Source organism: Pseudorca crassidens, unplaced genomic scaffold (genome assembly GCF_039906515.1).
Source record: "Pseudorca crassidens isolate mPseCra1 unplaced genomic scaffold, mPseCra1.hap1 Scaffold_131, whole genome shotgun sequence".
Classification (NCBI taxonomy): domain Eukaryota; kingdom Metazoa; phylum Chordata; class Mammalia; order Artiodactyla; family Delphinidae; genus Pseudorca; species Pseudorca crassidens.
The window spans coordinates 160,999-181,043 of NW_027136058.1; the positions used below are offsets into that span (position 1 = coordinate 160,999).

The window sequence follows — 20,045 nt, forward strand, 5'->3', positions numbered from 1 at the left end:
CTCTCCAATCCTATCACTGCTGCGTTTATGCCCCTGTACACATGCTTGATTCTCTTTCGGACACATAGCAATCCATAGGTTTTAAGATACTTACTAGTCAGGTACATTCTTAGGCGTTTAATATGCGGTGTTGAGTCCATTTCGTTGAGCAAGGAGTAGCTCTTGTCTATTCCATATTTGGCTTAAGGAACTTTATCTGTGCTCATTTCAATCTCTGGTTTTATGCAGCACCCCAACTCACCTTTCCCCTTAAGCAAGCATAAGTTGGTTTTCTAAATTTGAGACCCTGTTCTGTTCTGTAATTCAGTTCCTGTGTAGTCAAGTTTACATTCCGTGTATTACTGATACCTTATGATGTTTCTTTTTCTGTGTGACTTATTTCAGTTAGAATCATCATACCTGAATCCACTCATTGTGTTGCTAAGGGCCTGATGACATAGATTTCATTGCTGAGTGATATTCCTTTGTAAGTAATACCACAACTTCTTTATCCATTTTTCACTTTCTGCGATGTTGAACTTGTACTGTAAACGAGGTTCTTGTAAACAGAGCCGTCCCAAACTTTGGGGTGGCTGTGTCTTTTTGATTTTAATTTCCCTAAGCTATAGGACCATAAGTGGAAGTGCCCTAGGCTCTGTTGCTGTGTTTTTTAGATGTTTCAGGAAACACCAAACACTTCTCCGGAGTGTCTGTTGGCAATTTACATCCCGCCCATCAGCATAACAAGGCTCCCAGTTCTCCATGGCCTGTCCTGCCTTTCTGGATTTTACACTTTTTTCAGATGGCCCTTTTGACCAGGGGGAAGTGAGACTTCATTGTAGTGCAGATTTCCTTTACAAGCTTGCTTGGTTCTCCAAAAAGGGCGTATGCGTTTTTTCCTGAATATATTCAGGAAAAAACGCATACGCCCTTTTTGGCCAAGTGCATCATTGTGGACGTTCTGCCTCTTTTCCTATGCTTTCAATGCAATTCCAGTCTACCTCCTGAAATCGGTTTCCTGCAATTCTGCCCCGCTTTCAAGTCCTCTTGGCAGCCTTACTTCAGTATATTTTTGGACGATAGCTGTCATTTATAACTCTGCAGGTTTGTGAATTACATTGCCCCTGAGCTCCTTTCTTCAACTCGCTTTCTTGTGAGCTGGCCGCAACACCGCAGCATGGCTTCAGGCCCTAATCTGGTTCCGGCACGGCACGCTGAGCCTTTGGTTAATTCCTCTTCCTGGTGGGAAATGAGAGTTAAATTTGCCCGTCCAGACACCTCCAGCTAATCTCTCATTGGTTCTCGCTATTCCTGTTCATCTTCCGCAGAAATTGCAAACTGGGCCAAACAGGAGGTTAAAGGGACTGACTCTCCAAGTCGGGAGAGTGTTAGTAAAGCGTCTGGAATGTTGCACCCGAGTACCAGGGTACGAAAACTGAGACATATTTGAACACGTCTCCCGATCACATGGTTGATCATACTCTAGGTTCCACATGCATGTTTTAGCTGAAGGAAGAATACATTAAACCTGGGTAGTTGAAACACGTGGAATGGGTACCATGCAATATGACTTCAAAGGGTCTTCATTTGCTCACCGAACCTCTCCAATCCTATCACTGCTGCGTTTATGCCCCTGTACACATGCTTGATTCTCTTTCGGAGACATAGCAATCCATAGGTTTTAAGATACTTACTAGTCAGGTACATACTTAGGTGTTTAATATGGGGTGTTGAGTCCATTTCGTTGAGCAAGGAGTAGCTCTTGTCTATTCCATATTTGGCTTAAGGAACTTTATCTGTGCTCATTTCAATCTCTGGTTTTATGCAGCACCCCAACTCACCTTTCCCCTTAAGCAAGCATAAGTTGGTTTTCTAAATTTGAGACACTGTTCTGTTTTGGAATTCAGTTCCTGTGTAGCCAAGTTTACATTCCGTGTATTAGTGATATCTTATGATGTTTCTTTTTCTGTGTGACTTATTTCAGTTAGAATCATCGTACCTGAATCCACTCATTATGCTGCTACGGGCCTGCTGACAGAGATTTCATTGCTGAGTGATACTGCATTGTACGTAAGTTCCACAAGTTCTTTATCCATTTTCACTTTCTGTGATGTTGAACTTGTACGGTAAACGAGGTTCTTGTAAACAGAGGCGTCCCAAACTTTGGGGTGGCTGTGTCTTTTTGATTTTAATTTCCCTAAGCTATAGGACCATAAGTGGATGTGCCCTAGGCTCTGTTGCTTTGTTTTTTAAATGTTTCAGGAAACACCATACACTTCTCCCGAGTGTCTGTTGGCAATTTACATCCCGCCCATCAGCATAACAAGGCTCCCAGTTCTCCATGGCCTGTCCTGCCTTTCTGGATTTTACACTTTTTTCAGATGGCCCTTTTGACCGGGGGGAAGTGAGACTTCATTGTAGTGCAGATTTCCTTTGCAAGCTTGGTTGGTTGGCCAAAAAGTGCGTATGCGTTTTTTCCCGAATATATTCAGGAAAAAACGCATACGCCCTTTTTGGCCAAGTGCATCATTGTGGACTTTCTGCCTCTTTTCCTATGCTTTCAATGCAATTCCAGTCTACCTCCTGAAATCGGTTTCCTGCAATTCTGCCCCGCTTTCAAGTCCTCTTGGCAGCCTTACTTCAGTATATTTTTGGACGATAGCTGTCATTTATAACTCTGCAGGTTTGTGAATTACAGTGCCCCTGAGCTCCTTTCTTCAACTCGCTTTCTTGTGACCTGGCCGCAACACCGCAGGATGGCTTCAGGCCCTAATCTGGTTCCGGCACGGCACGCTGAGCCTTTGGTTATTTCCTCTTCCTGGTGGGAAATGAGAGTTAAATTTGCCCGTCCAGACACCTCCAGCTAGTCTCTCATTGGTTCTCCCTATTCCTGTTCATCTTCCACAGAAATTGCAAACTGGGCCAAACAGGAGGTTGAAGGGACTGACTCTCCAAGTTGGGAGAGTGTTAGTAAAGCGTCTGGAATGTTGCACACGAGTACCAGTGTACGAAAACTGAGACATATTTGAACACGTCTCCCGTTCACACGGTTGATCATACTCTGGGTTCCACATGCATGTTTTAGCTGAAGGAAGAATACCTTAAACCTGGGTAGTTGAAACCCGTGGAATGGGTACCATGCAATATGACTTCAAAGGGTCTTCATTTGCTCACCGAACCTGTCCAATCCTATCACTGCTGCGTTTATGCCTCTGTACACACGCTTGATTCTCTTTTGGAGACATAGCAATCCATAGGTTTTAAGATACTTACTAGTCAGGTACATTCTTAGGCGTTTAATATGCGGTGTTGAGTCCATTTCGTTGAGCAAGGAGTAGCTCTTGTCTATTCCATATTTGGCTTAAGGAACTTTATCTGTGCTCATTTCAATCTCTGGTTTTATGCAGCACCCCAACTCACGTTTCCCGTTAAGCAAGCATAAGTTGGTTTTCTAAATTTGAGACCCTGTTCTGTTCTGTAATTCAGTTCCTGTGTAGCCAAGTTTACATTCCGTGTATTTCTGATATCTTATGATGTTTCTTTTTCTGTGTGACTTATTTCAGTTAGAATCATCATACCTGAATCCACTCATTGTGCTGCTAAGTGCCTGATGACATAGATTTCATTGCTGAGTGATATTGCTTTGTAAGTAAATACCACCACTTCTTTATCCATTTTTCACTTTCTGCGATGTTGAACTTGTACTGTAAACGAGGTTCTTGTAAACAGAGCCGTCCCAAACATTTGGGTGGCTGTGTCTTTTTGATTTTAATTTCCCTAAGCTATAGGTCCATAAGTGGAAGTGCCCTAGGCTCTGTTGCTGTGTTTTTTAGATGTTTCAGGAAACACCAAACACTTCTCCCGAGTGTCTGTTGGCAATTTACATCCCGCCCATCAGCATAACAAGGCTCCCAGTTCTCCATGGCCTGTCCTGCCTTTCTGGATTTTACACTTTTTTCAGATGGCCCTTTTGACCGGGGGGAAGTGAGACTTCATTGTAGTGCAGATTTCCTTTGCAAGCTTGCTTGGTTGGCCAAAAAGGGCGTATGCGTTTTTTCCTGAATGTATTCAGGAAAAAACGCATACGCCCTTTTTGGCCAAGTGCATCATTGTGGACGTTCTGCCTCTTTTCCTATGCTTTCAATGCAATTCCAGTCTACCTCCTGAAATCGGTTTCCTGCAATTCTGCCTTGCTTTCAATGCCTCTTCATAGCCTTACCTCAATATAATTTTTGAAAATAGTTGGCCTTTATAACTCTGCAGGTTTTTGAATTGCAGTGGCCCTTAGCTCCATTTTTCAGCTCTTATTTTTGTGGTCTTGCCCCATAACCACAGGATTCCTTGAAGCCCTATTTTTCTTCTGGGGCACCTTGCTGTGCCTTTGGTTAATTCTTCTTACTGATGTGACATTAGAGTGACATGTGCCCATTGAAACCGCTACAGCTAGTTTCTCACTGGTTCCCCCTATTCCCATTCATCCTCCGCACTAACTGCAGACTGTGCAATACCAGAACTTAAAGGCATTGACTCTCCATGTGGGGATGTTGTTAGTAAAGTGGCTGGAATGTCGATCCGGAGCCCCAGGAGAGGAAAAATGAGGTGCGTTTTAGAAACCTTTCCCGATCATATGGTATACCAGTCGCTGGGTTTCCCAAGCATGGTTTAGCTGTAGGAAGATTCCCTTCAACCTGGAGTGTTGGGACCCTTGGAATGAGTAGCATGAAGTATTGCATTAAACTTTCGGCAGTTGCTCACCAAAGCTCACCAATCCTCTCAGCCCCAAGTGTCCAGCCTTATGTCTTATCCAGCTGTGGGTTTATATGTGGTCAATCCAGGTTGCATCACAGCCCCTGAGCGAATTTTGTAAGAATTTTTCTCTCTTTCATTGTTTCAGCGTTTTGTTTTTAAAATTTATTTCTATAATGGGGTTTAGCTCATTTTCACTGCTGTGTTTGTGCCGCTCTGCACACACTTGATTCCCTTATGGAGATATATCAATACATGGGTTTTAAGATTCTTATTACTCAGATATATTTCTCTGCGGTGTATAGGGTGTGTTGAGGCCAGTTCATTGAGCAAGGTGTAGATCTTGTCTAATACCTATTTGGTTTATTGAACGGTATCTGTGCTAATTTCAAACTCTGGTTTTATGCATCACCCCACCTCTCCTTTCCCCTTAAGCTGACATAAGTGTGTTTTCTAAATGTGAGACACTGTTCTGTTCTGTAATTCATTTCTTGTGCAGCCATATTTACCCTCCCTCTATAAGTGATATCTTATGATATGTTTCTTTTTCTGTTTGACTTATTTCAAGTAGTATTATCGGACCTAAATCCACTCTTTATCCTTCTACTAGCCTTATTACATTGATTTCATGGTGAAGAGATATTCCATTGTACATAAGTACCACATCTTCTTTATCCATTGTTCTCTTTCCTGGGATATTTAAGGTGTACTGAAGTTGAGGTTCTTGTAAACAGAGTAGCCCTAAACTGTGGTGTGCTTGTGTCTTGTTGATTTTAGACTTCCCTAGATATACTCCCATGATTGGAAGTGTCCTATGCTCTGTAGCTCTGTTTTTTAGATGATTTAGGAACCACCATACACTTCTCCAGAGTGGCTCTCGGCAGTTCACACACTGCCCATCAGCGTATAAAGGCTCCCTGTTCTCCATGGCCTGTCCTGCATTTCTGGTTTTTACAATTTTTTAGGATGGCCCTTTTGACTGGTGGGAAATGAGACTTCTTTGTTGTGCACATTTGCATTGCTTGCTTGCTTCGTTGCCCATAAAGTGCGTATGCGTTTTTTTCCTGGATATAATCAGGAAAAAACGCATACGCCCTTTTGGGCCAACTGCATCATTGTCGAAATTCTGCCGCTTTTCATGTGCGTTAAAGACGAGTCCAATCTATCTCTTGAAATCTGTTTCTTGCAATTCTGTCTTGCATTCAGATCCTCTTCTTTGCCTTACCTCAACATATTTTTGGACGTTAGTTTTCATTTATAACTCTGCAGGTTTGTGAATTGCAGTGACCCTGAGCTCCATTTTTTAAGTTGCTCTTTTGTGAGCTGGCCTCAAACCCGCAGGATTGCTTCAGGCCCTATTTTGGCTCCGGCGAGGCAGGCTGAGCCTTTCTTTAATTCTTATTCTTAATGGGAAATTAGAGTGATATGTGCCCGTCCAAACCCCTACAACTATTCTCTCATTGGTTCCCCCTCTTCCCGTTCATCCTCCTCACAATTTGCAAAATGTGTGAAACAGAAGTTTAAATGTGCTGATTCTCCAAGTGGGGAGATTCTAAGTAGCGTGGCTGGAATGGTGAACAGGAGCACCAGGAGAGGATAAATGAGGTGCATTTTAGACACATCTCCCGATCACATGGTGTACAGTCCTCTGGGTTTTCCATGCATGTTTTAGCTGTAGGAAGATCCCTTGAACCTGCAGATTTGGGACCCATTGAATGGGTACCAGGTAGTATTACTTTAAAGGGTGTGCATTTCCTCACCCAACCTCACATTTCTCTTAGCGCAAACAGTTTCCAGCCTTATGTCTCATCCTGCTGTGGGTCTAGATGTGTTCAATCCATGTTGCATCACCGTCCCTGAGGAAAACTTGTAAGAGGTTTTCTCTGTCTCTCTGTCGTTTATTTTTTTCAATTTATTACTATATTGGTTACAGCTGATTTTCAAAGCTCTGTTTCTTGCTGCTGTACATCCACTTGATTCACGTACAGAGAGACATCAATAAATTCTTTTTCAGATTCTTACCAGTCGTATATATTCTTTTCCGGTGACTTGAGTGTGCTGAGTGCAGTTCTTTTAGCTACCGTGTAGGCCTTGTTGATTATCAGTTTGGTATTTGGAATGGTATCTTTGCTAATTTCAACCTCCTGGATGATGCCTCACCCCTCCCCACCTTTCCCGTTTAGCAGCCTTATGCGTGTTTTCTACATATTTGACTATGTTTTTGTTTTGTAATTTATTTCATGTGTAGCCATTTTGGATTCCACCTTTAAGTGATAGCTTATGATATGTGTCTTTTTCTTTTTGAATTCTGTCACTTAGAATGATCATACGTAACTCCTCGGGAGTTGTTACAACTGGCCATATTTCATTGATTTCCAGGCTGAATAATATTCCACTCTACCTAAGTACCACATCTCTATCCATTTTTTCCCTCCAGAGACATTTAAGTTATATCCTAGTCGAGGATCTTTTAAACAGAGAGGGGGTAAACATTGGGGTGCCTGTGTCCTCTCGATTTTTGTTTTTCCCAAGATATACGCCCATGAGTGCAAGTGCCCTATGCTCTGTAGCTCATTTTTTAGATGCTTTAGTAAACACAATACACTTCTCCAGAATGGCCGTTGGCAATATACATTTCCACTATAAGTCTCACAGGGCTCCCTCTTCTCGTTGCCCTGTCCTGCATTTCTGTTGTTTACGCTTTATGAGGATGGCTCTTCTGACTGATGCGAAGTGATATCTTTTGTAGTATTGACTTCCAGTGCCCACCTGTTTGGTTGGCTAAAAAAGTGTATGCCCTTTTCTTGAATATATACAGAAAAAAACGCATACACCCTTTTTGGCCAACTGCAATGTTCAGCTCCTTTTCTTGTGCTTAATGGCGAGTCCTTTCTACCTCCTCAAATCCCTTTCCTGCCATTCTCCCTTGCTTACAAGTCCTTTTCTTTGACTTTCCTCAAGACATTTTTCAGTGATGGATATTTTCAACTCTGCAGTTTTGTGAATTTTACTGCCCCTGAGTTCCATTGTTCAACTTGTGTTTATGGGAACTGGCCACAAAGCAGCGGGATTTCCTCAAGCCCTATACTGTTTCCATGGGCAACCCTAGCCTTTGGTCAATTCGTCTTCCTGATTGGAAATTAGAGTGACATGTGCCTGTCTGAACACCTAGGACTTGTCTCTCATTGTTCCTCATCCTTCCGCTTCATCCTCTGGACAAATTCCAAACTGTACGCAACAGGATGTTGACAGTGCTGACATCTCCAAGTGGGGAGACTGTTAGTAAAGACGCTGGAGGGGTGAACCCGAGCACCAGGAGATGAGGAGATGAGATGCCTTTTCCAAACTCTTCCCGATCAGACGGTATACCATCCTCTGGGTGTGACAGACATGTTTTAGCAGTAGGAAGAGTCCCATTCATGTAAGGAGAACACCAGGGCTTTTTCAAAATCAGTGTCTCCCCGAAACCCAAACTGGGGAAGTTTTTAAGCTACGGCTACACATATGTTCATTAAGGGCCTTGGGAAGTAGGCAGAGTCCAAACTTTAGATAATTGAAGTCTTCAGGGTCAGAAGCACTCACCACCAGCTTCCCTTAGGCTACACTTTAACTGTCATTGATAGATGATGTCAATAAAAATATCTATTCTTTTTCAGATTATTTCCCCTTATAGGTTATTGCAAAATGTTGAGTGTAGTTCCCTGTGCTATACAGTAGTTCCTTGTTGATGATCTATTTTATACATAGCAGTGTGTATGTGTTAATTCCAAACTGTTAATTTATCCCTCCTCCCACCTTTCCCCTTTGGTAATAATAAATTATAAGATTTTATACTTCTCAGAAATGGGGGAGCTGAAAGAGAGGTATCATTTTCAATGGAAAAGCATTTAAAACAGGATTGAAGGTTTAACCAAGATTATTAGATGTACATCCTTGGAAAGAAATCACTTCGTTTCTCTAATATTGACCTGACAAATAAGACAAACCTTTTCACTGAACTTGCTTATAAAAAGTGATGGAAATATCAAATGGAAGTGTTAAAAACATCTTATTTTACCCGAGCCTTATACACTGTTCTATGTTAACTACAGTTTGGCTCACACATCTGTTCATTGAGGTTACAATAGTCTCAATTTCTGTTACTGATCCTCCAGAGTGGACCCCAACAAGTGTCCCCCTGCCCAGTGTCATTGGGGCCAACAGATCGAGACTGAGTTTGGTTCACAAGCAAAGGAAACTTTATATTTTGATCAGAGAATGGAGAGGTGAGAGCATGCACTACCCCGTGGGCTGTGGGCTGGGCTGCTGTGTAGAGATCCTGTCAGAGTCAGTGGGAGGGAGGGAGGGGGCGGAGCTCTCGAGGGCCGGGTTGGCTGTAGCTCAGGCTCTATATCATGGAGTCTGCACTGGGCCCCAGGAGCTGAGGTGTCGACCCAGCCATTCTGCACTAGGAAATCTGGTCTGAAGTGCCGGGTGTGGAACCTCTGCATGCGGGACCCTAGGAGCACGTGAAATTAGACAAAGCACAAAGGATAAAAAAGGTTAGACTTGACTTTATTGCCCAGATTCTATTTTTATCTCCCAGGGATTTTTAATGGGCTTTGCTGGGGACAAACCCCTCCTCTGCTTTTTGTCCCGTTCCTCATTCTTGGAGTGCTGAGGGTGCAGACCCTTCTTCTGTAACTGCTGAGTGCTGAGTTGGGAGCCCTCATACCCTGGGGCGAGGGTCAGAGCTTCTCCCCAGCAGCCTCCCGGTGACGTTGATTGTCCCCAGGACCCCTGCCTCCCTGCTCGTCCACCTGAACACCAGCATTGGAAGTGTTATAGATTCTAATGACCTTTAAGGGTCCAGGAAAGAGATGTGCAGAGACGCTGTGGGGGCCGGTTTCACCCCGCCCCACATTTGTTTGGCCACCTTAGGCTGACCGTTTCTGCCAGCCTAGATGCTCTGACCAGTAGTCTGCGCTTTCTTCAATTAGGCCCCTGAATTAACGTACAAACAGCACCAGGTGTCAGAGCCCTGCCCGCTCAACTCCCAGACAGTCCAGGGTCAGTGGTGATCAAGGACCATGATGGCCACTGAGTCAACAGCCTTTTGAAGTAAACAGGAGTCCAGCCGGTCTTATTGGCCACCATCATCACGGTGTCTGTAGGCTTTTCTATGGTGACAGTGTGGTATACTGTTCCCCCGCCAAGATTATTAGCTCCCCTCTGGGTGCAGTAAGTCCTGCAAGCAGTAGTCTACTCTTTTGGGACACACTCTTGTTGTTTTATGAGAGAAACTCCAGGTCAAGTGATGTTCACACGAGTCGTCATGGTGCCCTGTTGCCCCCGGTTATCTCTCTGGATGTTGGAGTTGGAGGGCCTCCTCACTCGAGGTCGGTGTGCCCACGGAGCGAACCCTGCAACTTCAGGGCATGGTTGGTGGTTAGGATCACCACGTGGGGTCCTTTTCCCTTAGGAGGGAGGTGGCCTTTTGGGCTGCTGATTTCCAGGTTTTTAGATACCGCCAGTATCTTGGCCAGATGTGGCAGTGGGCCAAGCCCCTTAGTGACCGTAGTTTATCCTACCTGGATGGCATTCTTGCATTGTTCCATTTCAAGTGGTCCCAGTTTTTGCACTAATTCTCCAATGGCGATTCACCTTTCACCGGGAATGTAAAGGTCAAAGGGTTTAGCTAAATTAGGGAGTTCCAGGGCAAGGGTCTGAATTGACTGCTCTTTCCATTCTTGAAAGGCCACTTCTGGATTCTATTCAAAAGGATCATCATCTTTTCCTTTCAGTGTTTCATATAGAGGCCCAGCTAGTAGACTGTAGTTAGGGATCCAGAAGCAGCAAACCCTGGCCTCCCCAGGAACCCCTAAGCTGTCTTCTAGTTTTAGAAAGGGGTAAGGCTGAAAATGGTTTCTTCCCTTTCCTGGGATGGGCTTCTCCGACCTTCTGTGAGAATGAAGCCCAGGCAGGTCACTGCAGTCTGTGATATTTGAGCTTTTTCTTGGACAACTTCTATCCTTTATTGGCTTGGTAGTTCAGAGGCCTCCTTAGTAGGGCTAGCGATCAGAATGTCGCCTGCATATTGAAGGAGGGTTTCCTTTTCCAGAGGTAGAACTTTTAGGTCTTTAGCTAAGCTTTCCCCAAAGATGGTGTGGGAATTTTTGCACCCTTGGGGCCGAACGGCCCGGAAGTATTGTTTTAGTTGTATGTTGAGTCCTGCCACTCACAAGCCAAAATTTCTTGTGACTCTGGGACTAATGGAATACAAAAGAAGGCATCATTGAAGACTAATACAGAATACCATGTCCTGGTGGTTGGTAGAATGACCAGCAGGGTGTAGGAATTAGGAGCAACTGGAGGTATATCCTCGGTGGCTTCACTGACTGTCCTGACATCCTTTACCAGGTCCCCAGCAGCCCATGGGACTCTCGTGGTCAGACCAATCCCAGAATATGGAGCTCACCTGGGCAGGTACCCCACCCCCACCCCAGCCCACGGGGCTCTCGTGGTCAGGCCCCTCCCAGGATACAGAGCTACCCTTGCAGATACTGTGGCAGGGCTGGGCACACAGGAACCGTGCACATAGCCCTCATTGCAGAGCACCCCCAGCTCACCTGTCGCTCAGAGCTGACACAGAGCACCTCAGAGCAGGACTTGAACTAACAAACAGCAGCTGTGACAGGTCTGTGACCCTGGGCATCACTCCGTGCGGCCTCCCTCCACCTGGTCTTCCAGAGACTTCCACTGCACCCGGGGCACCAGGCCTCTGTCTCCAACCACCACCCACCCCTCCTCTCCCTGACTCCTGGGTTCCTCTCATTAGGAGAGGGTTCTCTTGAAGTTGTCTCCCACTCATGGGCCAGATAAAATGATTAGAAAACAAGCCAAAGCTGCAGCCCCTTGTCTATCCTGACTCTCGGGAGCCCACACCTGTTCCTTGGACCTAGCCGCTTCAGCAAGTTCCATTTTCTGCAACTGTGAGCCCCTGAGGGGTGATGATTGGCTGACCTGGGCAGACTTACCGTGCCGGCCAGCCCTCCCCAGGTGTGCCTGGGTTGAGATCAATATAAATACCACTCCAGGCAGCAAGAGCCCCTGCAGCCGTGCCTGACGCCATTTTCTCTGCCCTGTCAGCAGTCTCGGGGCTGGGCTGGTGGGAGGGAGGGAGAGGCCACGGCTTTGTGGGTGGCCCAGTGTGAGTGGGGCTCTGCTGGACTTTCTGCAGCAGTTGCCAGGCTGCCACCTGCTAAAGAAGAGGATGTGTCACCCATACCTGCTGCTGGAATTTCTCCCTGGGCAGAGGTGAGGAAGGAAAAAAGCAGTGGGGGCAGGGACAGGACGGGTATCTCAGGCAGGGAAATGGAAATCTTCCAGAAGAGCACCCAGGGCCAGGACCATCCTGGCTGGCCTGCAGGCACCAAGTCGGCCGGCATGCTGTCACTCGTGTGGCTCCATGGTCCTTCCTCTAGGCTTTCAAGTCCTTGTATATATTCAGGTGTTTTACCTGGGACGGGTGGGAATAGTTCAGCAGCAACTGGCCTGGGGCTCAGCTCACGTTTACTCACAGATGCCCTGGCACGGTGCCCCAGCTTTGCAATGAGGACGCTTGTTGCGTGGGGGCTGCTGGCTGAATGGGAGACGATTCCCCACCACTGACCAACTTCAGAATTGTTTACAACTGGAGCAAGTGCCCTGATACGGTTTTCTTCTGTGTAACTGGTGGGTTCTGTGTTTTTTTTCTCTTTTTCGTTTTTGGTTCAAGGTAGATTTTATTCCTCTTTTTTGTATTTACAGATATAAGCATGGAAATAAATTATTCATATAAATACATGTATGTGCAGGGAATAATTGTTTTTTCTGTTTTATTTTTTAAATTTTATTTCTTTTTAATTTTGAATTTTATTTTATATTTTTATACAGCAGGTTCTTATTGGTTATCTATTTTATACATATAAATGTATACATGCCAATCCCAGTCTCTCAACTCCTCCCACCACCACCCCCCCAACAGCTTTCCCCCCTTGTTGTCCATACGTTTGTTGTCTACATCTGTTGCTCTATTTATGCCTTGCAAAATGGTTAATCTGTACAGTTTTTCTAGGTTCCACATATATGCATGAATATACAAGATTTGTTTTTCTCTTTCTGACTTACTTCACTCTGTATGACAGTCTCTGGATCCATCGACGTCTCTACAAATGACCCAATTTCATTCCTTTTCATGGCTTAGTAATATTCCATTTTATATATGTACCACGGCTTTATGCATTCGTCTGTCTGTGGGCATTTAGGTTGCTTCCATTACCTCGATATTGTAAATAGTGATGCAATGAACATTGCGGTGAATGTCTCTTTTTGATTTATGGATTTGTCTGGGTATATGTCCAGTACTGGGATTGCTGTATCATATGGTAATTCTATTGTTAGTTTCTTAAGAAATTCCATATTGTTCTCCATAATGACTGTATCAATTTATATTCCCAACAATAGTGGAAGAGGGTTCCTTTTCTCCACACCCTTTCCAGCATTTTTTGTTTGTAGATTTTCTATGATGCCTATTCTACCAGGTGTGAGGTGATACCTCATTGCTGAATCCATTACGTTGAGCAAGGGGTAGGTCTTGTCTATTCCATATTTGGCTTATGGAACAGTATCTGTGCTAATTTCAAACTTTGCTTTTATGCAGCACCCCAACTCACCTTTCCCCTTAAGCAAGCATAAGATGGTTTTCTAAATTTGAGTCCCTGTTCTATTTTGTAATTCAGTTTCTGTGTAGCCAAGTTTACATTCCGTGTATTAGTGATATCTCATGCTGTTTCATTTTCTGTGTGACTTATTTCAGTTAGAATCATCATACCTGAATCCACTCATTATGCTGCTATGGGCCTGATGACATAGATTTCATTGCTGAGTGATATTGCATTGTACGTAAGTACCACAACTTCTTTATCCATTTTTCACTTTCTGCAATATTGAACTTGTACGGTAAACGAGGTTCTTGTAAACAGAGGCGTCCCAAACTTTGGGGTGGCTGTGTCTTTTTGATTTTAATTTCCCTAAGCTATAGGACCATAAGTGGAAGTGCCCTAGGCTCTGTTGCTTTGTTTTTTAGATGTTTCAGGAAACACCACACACTTCTCCCGAGTGTCTGTTGGCAATTTACATCCCGCCCATCAGCATAACAAGGCTCCCAGTTCTCCATGGCCTGTCCTGCCTTTCTGGATTTTACACTTTTTTCAGATGGCCCTTTTGACCGGGGGGAAGTGAGACTTCATTGTAGTGCAGATTTCCTTTGCAAGCTTGCTTGGTTGACCAAAAAGGGTGTATGCATTTTTTCCTGAATATATTCAGGAAAAAACGCATACGCCCTTTTTGGCCAAGTGCATCATTGTGGACGCTCTGCCTCTTTTCCTATGCTTTCAATGCAATTCCAGTCTACCTCCTGAAATCAGTTTCTTGCAATTCTGCCCCGCTTTCAAGTCCTCTTGGCGGCCTTACTTAAGTATATTTTTGGACGGTAGCTGTCATTTATAACTCTGCAGGTTTGTGAATTACAGTGCCCCTGAGCTCCTTTCTTCAACTCGCTTTCTTGTGAGCTGGCCGCAACACCGCAGGATGTCTTCAGGCCCTAATCTGGTTCCTGCACGGCACGCTGAGCCTTTGGTTAATTCCTCTCTCTGGTGGGAAATGAGAGTTAAATTTGCCCGTCCAGACACCTCCAGCTAGTCTCTCATTGGTTCTCCCTATTCCTGTTCATCTTCCGCAGAAATTGCAAACTGGGCCAAACAGGAGGTTAAAGGGACTGACTCTCCAAGTCGGGAGAGTGTTAGTAAAGCGTCTGGAATGTTGCACCCGAGTACCAGGGTACGAAAACTGAGACATATTTGAACACGTCTCCCGATCACATGGTTGATCATACTCTAGGTTCCACATGCATGTTTTAGCTGAAGGAAGAATAACTTAAACCTGGGTAGTTGAAACACGTGGAATGGGTACCATGCAATATGACTTCAAAGGGTTTTCATTTGCTCACCGAACCTCTCCAATCCTATCACTGCTGCGTTTATGCCCCTGTACACATGCTTGATTCTCTTTCGGAGACATAGCAATCCATAGGTTTTAAGATACTTACTAGTCAGGTACATTCTTAGGCGTTTAATATGGGGTGTTGAGTCCATTTCGTTGAGCAAGGAGTAGCTCTTGTCTATTCCATATTTGGCTTAAGGAACTTTATCTGTGCTCATTTCAATCTCTGGTTTTATGCAGCACCCCAACTCACCTTTCCCCTTAAGCAAGCATAAGTTGGTTTTCTAAATTTGAGACCCTGTTCTGTTCTGTAATTCAGTTCCTGTGTAGCCAAGTTTACATTCCGTGTATTAGTGATATCTTATGATGTTTCTTTTTCTGTGTGACTTATTTCAGTTAGAATCATCGTACCTGAATCCACTCATTGTACTGCTAAGGGCCTGATGACATAGATTTCATTGCTGAGTGATATTGCTTTGTAAGTAAATACTACAACTTCTTTATCCATTTTTCACTTTCTGCTATGTTGAACTTGTACTGTAAACGAGGTTCTTGTAAACAGAGGCGTCCCAAATTATGGGGTGGCTGTGTCTTTTTGATTTTAATTTCCCTAAACTATAGGACCATAAGTGGAAGTGCCCTAGGCTCTGTTGCTTTGTTTTTTAGATGTTTCAGGAAACACCATACATTTCTCCCCAGTGTCTGTTGGCAATTTACATCCCGCCCATCAGCATAACAAGGCTCCCAGTTCTCCATGGCCTGTCCTGCCTTTCTGGGTTTTACACTTTTTTCAGATGGCCCTTTTGACCGGGGGGAAGTGAGACTTCATTGTAGTGCAGATTTCCTTTGCAAGCTTGCTTGGTTGTCCAAAAAGGGCGTATGCGTTTTTTCCTGAATATATTCAGGAAAAAACGCATACGCACTTTTTGGCCAAGTGCGTCATTGTGGACGTTCTGCCTCTTTTCCTATGCTTTCAATGCAATTCCAGTCTACCTCCTGAAATCGGTTTCCTGCAATTCTGCCCCGCATTCAAGTCCTCTTGGCTGCCTTACTTCAGTATATTTTTGGACGATAGCTGTCATTTATAACTCTGCAGGTTTGTGAATTACAGTGCCCCTGAGCTCCTTTCTTCAACTCGCTTTCTTGTGACCTTGCCGCAACACCGCAGGATGTCTTCAGGCCCTAATCTGGTTCCGGCACGGCACGCTGAGCCTTTGTTTAATTCCTCTCTCTGGTGGGAAATGAGAGTTAAATTTGCCCGTCCAGACACCTCCAGCTAGTCTCTCATTGGTTCTCCCTATTCCTGTTCATCTTCCGCAGAAATTGCAAACTGGGCCAAACAGGAGGTTAAAGGTGCTGACTCTCCAAGTGGGGAGAGTGTTAGTAAAGCGTCTGGAATGTTGCACCCGAGTACCAGGGTACGAAAACTGAGACATATTTGAACACGTCTCCCGATCACACGGTTGATCATACTCTGGGTTCCACATGCATGTTTTAGCTGAAGGAAGAATACCTTAAACCTGGAGAGTTGAGACCCGTGGAATGGGTACCATGCAATATGACTGCAAAGGGTCTTCATTTGCTCACTGAACCTCTCCAATCCTATCACTGCTACGTTTATGCCCCTGTACACACGCTTGATTCTCCTTTGGAGACATAGCAATCCATAGGTTTTAAGATACTTACTAGTCAGGTACATTCTTAGGCGTTTAATATGGGGTGTTGAGTCCATTTCGTTGAGCAAGGAGTAGCTCTTGTCTATTCCATATTTGGCTTAAGGAACTTTATCTGTGCTCATTTCAATCTCTGGTTTTATGCAGCACCCCAACTCACCTTTCCCCTTAAGCAAGCATAAGTTGGTTTTCTAAATTTGAGACCCTGTTCTGTTCTGTAATTCAGTTCCTGTGTAGCCAAGTTTACATTCCGTGTATTACTGATATCTTATGATGTTTCTTTTTCTGTGTGACTTATTTCAGTTAGAATCATCGTACCTGAATCCACTCATTGTACTGCTAAGGGCCTGATGACATAGATTTCATTGCTGAGTGATACTGCATTGTACGTAAGTACCACAAGTTCTTTATCCATTTTTCACTTTCGGTGATATTGAACTTGTACGGTAAACGAGGTTCTTGTAATCAGAGGCGTCCCAAACTATGGGGTGGCTGTGTCTTTTTGATTTTAATTTCCCTAAGCTATAGGACCATAAGTGGAAGTGCCCTAGGCTCTGTTGCTTTGTTTTTTAGATGCTTCAGGAAACACCATACACTTCTCCCCAGTGTCTGTTGGCAATTTACATCCCGCCCATCAGCATAACAAGGCTCCCAGTTCTCCATGGCCTGTCCTGCCTTTCTGGGTTTTACACTTTTTTCAGATGGCCCTTTTGACCGGGGGGAAGTGAGACTTCATTGTAGTGCAGATTTCCTTTGCAAGCTTGCTTGGTTGTCCAAAAAGGGCGTATGCGTTTTTTCCTGAATATATTCAGGAAAAAACGCATACGCACCTTTTGGCCAAGTGCGTCATTGTGGACGTTCTGCCTCTTTTCCTATGCTTTCAATGCAATTCCAGTCTACCTCCTGAAATCGGTTTCCTGCAATTCTACCCTGCATTCAAGTCCTCTTGGCTGCCTTACTTCAGTATATTTTTGGACGATAGCTGTCATTTATAACTCTGCAGGTTTGTGAATTACAGTGCCCCTGAGCTCCTTTCTTCAACTCGCTTTCTTGTGAGCTGGCCGCAACACCGCAGGATGGCTTCAGGCCCTAATCTGGTTCCGGCACGGCACGCTGAGCCTTTGGTTATTTCCTCTTCCTGGTGGGAAATCAGAGTTAAATTTGCGCGTCCAGACACCTCCAGCTAGTCTCTCATTGGTTCTCCCTATTCCTGTTCATCTTCCGCAGAAATTGCAAACTGGGCCAAACAGGAGGTTAAAGGCGCTGACTCTCCAAGTGGGGAGAGTGTTAGTAAAGCGTCTGGAATGTTGCACCCGAGTACCAGGGTACGAAAACTGAGACATATTTGAACACGTCTCCCGATCACATGGTTGATCATACTCTAGGTTCCACATGCATGTTTTAGCTGAAGGAAGAATACATTAAACCTGGGTAGTTGAAACACGTGGAATGGGTACCATGCAATATGACTTCAAAGGGTCTTCATTTGCTCACCGAACCTCTCCAATCCTATCACTGCTGCGTTTATGCCCCTGTACACATGCTTGATTCTCTTTCGGAGACATAGCAATGCATAGGTTTTAAGATACTTACTAGTCAGGTACATTCTTAGGCGTTTAATATGCGGTGTTGAGTCCATTTCGTTGAGCAAGGAGTAGCTCTTGTCTATTCCATATTTGGCTTAAGGAACTTTATCTGTGCTCATTTCAATCTCTGGTTTTATGCAGCACCCCAACTCACCTTTCCCCTTAAGCAAGCATAAGTTGGTTTTCTAAATTTGAGACCCTGTTCTGTTCTGTAATTCAGTTCCTGTGTAGCCAAGTTAAATTCCGTGTATTAGTGATATCTTATGATGTTTCTTTTTCTGTGTGACTTATTTCAGTTAGAATCATCGTACCTGAATCCACTCATTATGCTGCTACGGGCCTGGTGACATAGATTTCATTGCTGAGTGATACTGCATTGTACGTAAGTACCACAAGTTCTTTATCCATTTTTCACTTTCTGTGATGTTGAACTTGTACGGTAATCGAGGTTCTTGTAAACAGAGGCGTCCCAAACTTTGGGGTGGCTGTGTCTTTTTGATTTTAATTTCCCTAAGCTATAGGACCATAAGTGGAAGTGCCCTAGGCTCTGTTGCTGTGTTCTTTAGATGTTTCAGGAAACACCAAACACTTCTCCCGAGTGTCTGTTGGCAATTTACATCCCGCCCATCAGCATAACAAGGCTCCCAGTTCTCCATGGCCTGTCCTGCCTTTCTGGATTTTACACTTTTTTCAGATGGCCCTTTTGACCGGGGGGAAGTGAGACTTCATTGTAGTGCAGATTTCCTTTGCAAGCTTGCTTGGTTGGCCAAAAAGGGCGTATGCGTTTTTTCCTGAATATATTCAGGAAAAAACGCATACGCCCTTTTTGGCCAAGTGCATCATTGTGGACGTTCTGCCTCTTTTCCTATGCTTTCAATGCAATTCCAGTCTACCTCCTGAAATCGGTTTCCTGCAATTCTGCCCCGCTTTCAAGTCCTCTTGGCAGCCTTACTTCAGTGTATTTTTGGACGATAGCTGTCATTTATAACTCTGCAGGTTTGTGAATTACATTGCCCCTGAGCTCCTTTCTTCAACTCGCTTTCTTGTGAGCTGGCCGCAACACCGCAGCATGGCTTCAGGCCCTAATCTGGTTCCGGCACGGCACGCTGAGCCTTTGGTTAATTCCTCTTCCTGGTGGGAAATGAGAGTTAAATTTGCCCGTCCAGACACCTCCAGCTAATCTCTCATTGGTTCTCGCTATTCCTGTTCATCTTCCGCAGAAATTGCAAACTGGGCCAAACAGGAGGTTAAAGGCACTGACTCTCCAAGTCGGGAGAGTGTTAGTAAAGCGTCTGGAATGTTGCACCCGAGTACCAGGGTACGAAAACTGAGACATATTTGAACACGTCTCCCGATCACATGGTTGATCATACCCTAGGTTCCACATGCATGTTTTAGCTGAAGGAAGAATACCTTAAACCTGGGTAGTTGAAACCCGTGGAATGGGTACCATGCAATATGACTTCAAAGGGTCTTCATTTGCTCACCGAACCTCTCCAATCCTATCACTGCTGCGTTTATGCCCCTGTACACATGCTTGATTCTCTTTCAGAGACATAGCAATCCATAGGTTTTAAGATACTTACTAGTCAGGTACATTCTTAGGCGTTTAATATGCGGTGTTGAGTCCATTTCGTTGAGCAAGGAGTAGCTCTTGTCTATTCCATATTTGGCTTAAGGAACTTTATCTGTGCTCATTTCAATCTCTGGTTTTATGCAGCACCCCAACTCACGTTTCCCGTTAAGCAAGCATAAGTTGGTTTTCTAAATTTGAGACCCTGTTCTGTTCTGTAATTCAGTTCCTGTGTAGCCAAGTTTACATTCCGTTTATTACTGATATCTTATGATGTTTCTTTTTCTGTGTGACTTATTTCAGTTAGAATCATCGTACCTGAATCCACTCATTGTGCTGCTATGGGCCTGATGACATAGATTTCATTGCTGAGTGATATTGCTTTGTAAGTAAATACCACAACTTCTTTATCCATTTTTCACTTTCTGCGATGTTGAACTTGTACTGTAAACGAGGTTCTTGTAAACA

General features: G+C 44.3%; 1 long non-coding RNA gene across 2 annotated transcripts in view; it reads left to right on the forward strand.

Annotated features, from left to right (window-relative positions):
- Positions 1-769: 769 nt before the first annotated feature.
- LOC137217993 (uncharacterized) overlaps positions 770-20,045 on the forward strand; it is a 140,839-nt gene continuing 121,563 nt past the window's right edge. The window contains exons 1-2 of one of the 2 annotated variants that reach the window (XR_010940357.1): positions 770-804; positions 13,566-13,643. This is a non-coding gene — a long non-coding RNA (uncharacterized lncRNA). Of the gene's footprint in view, positions 805-13,565; positions 13,648-20,045 lie in introns of both variants that reach the window. The other variant, XR_010940358.1, reaches the window with a different exon arrangement.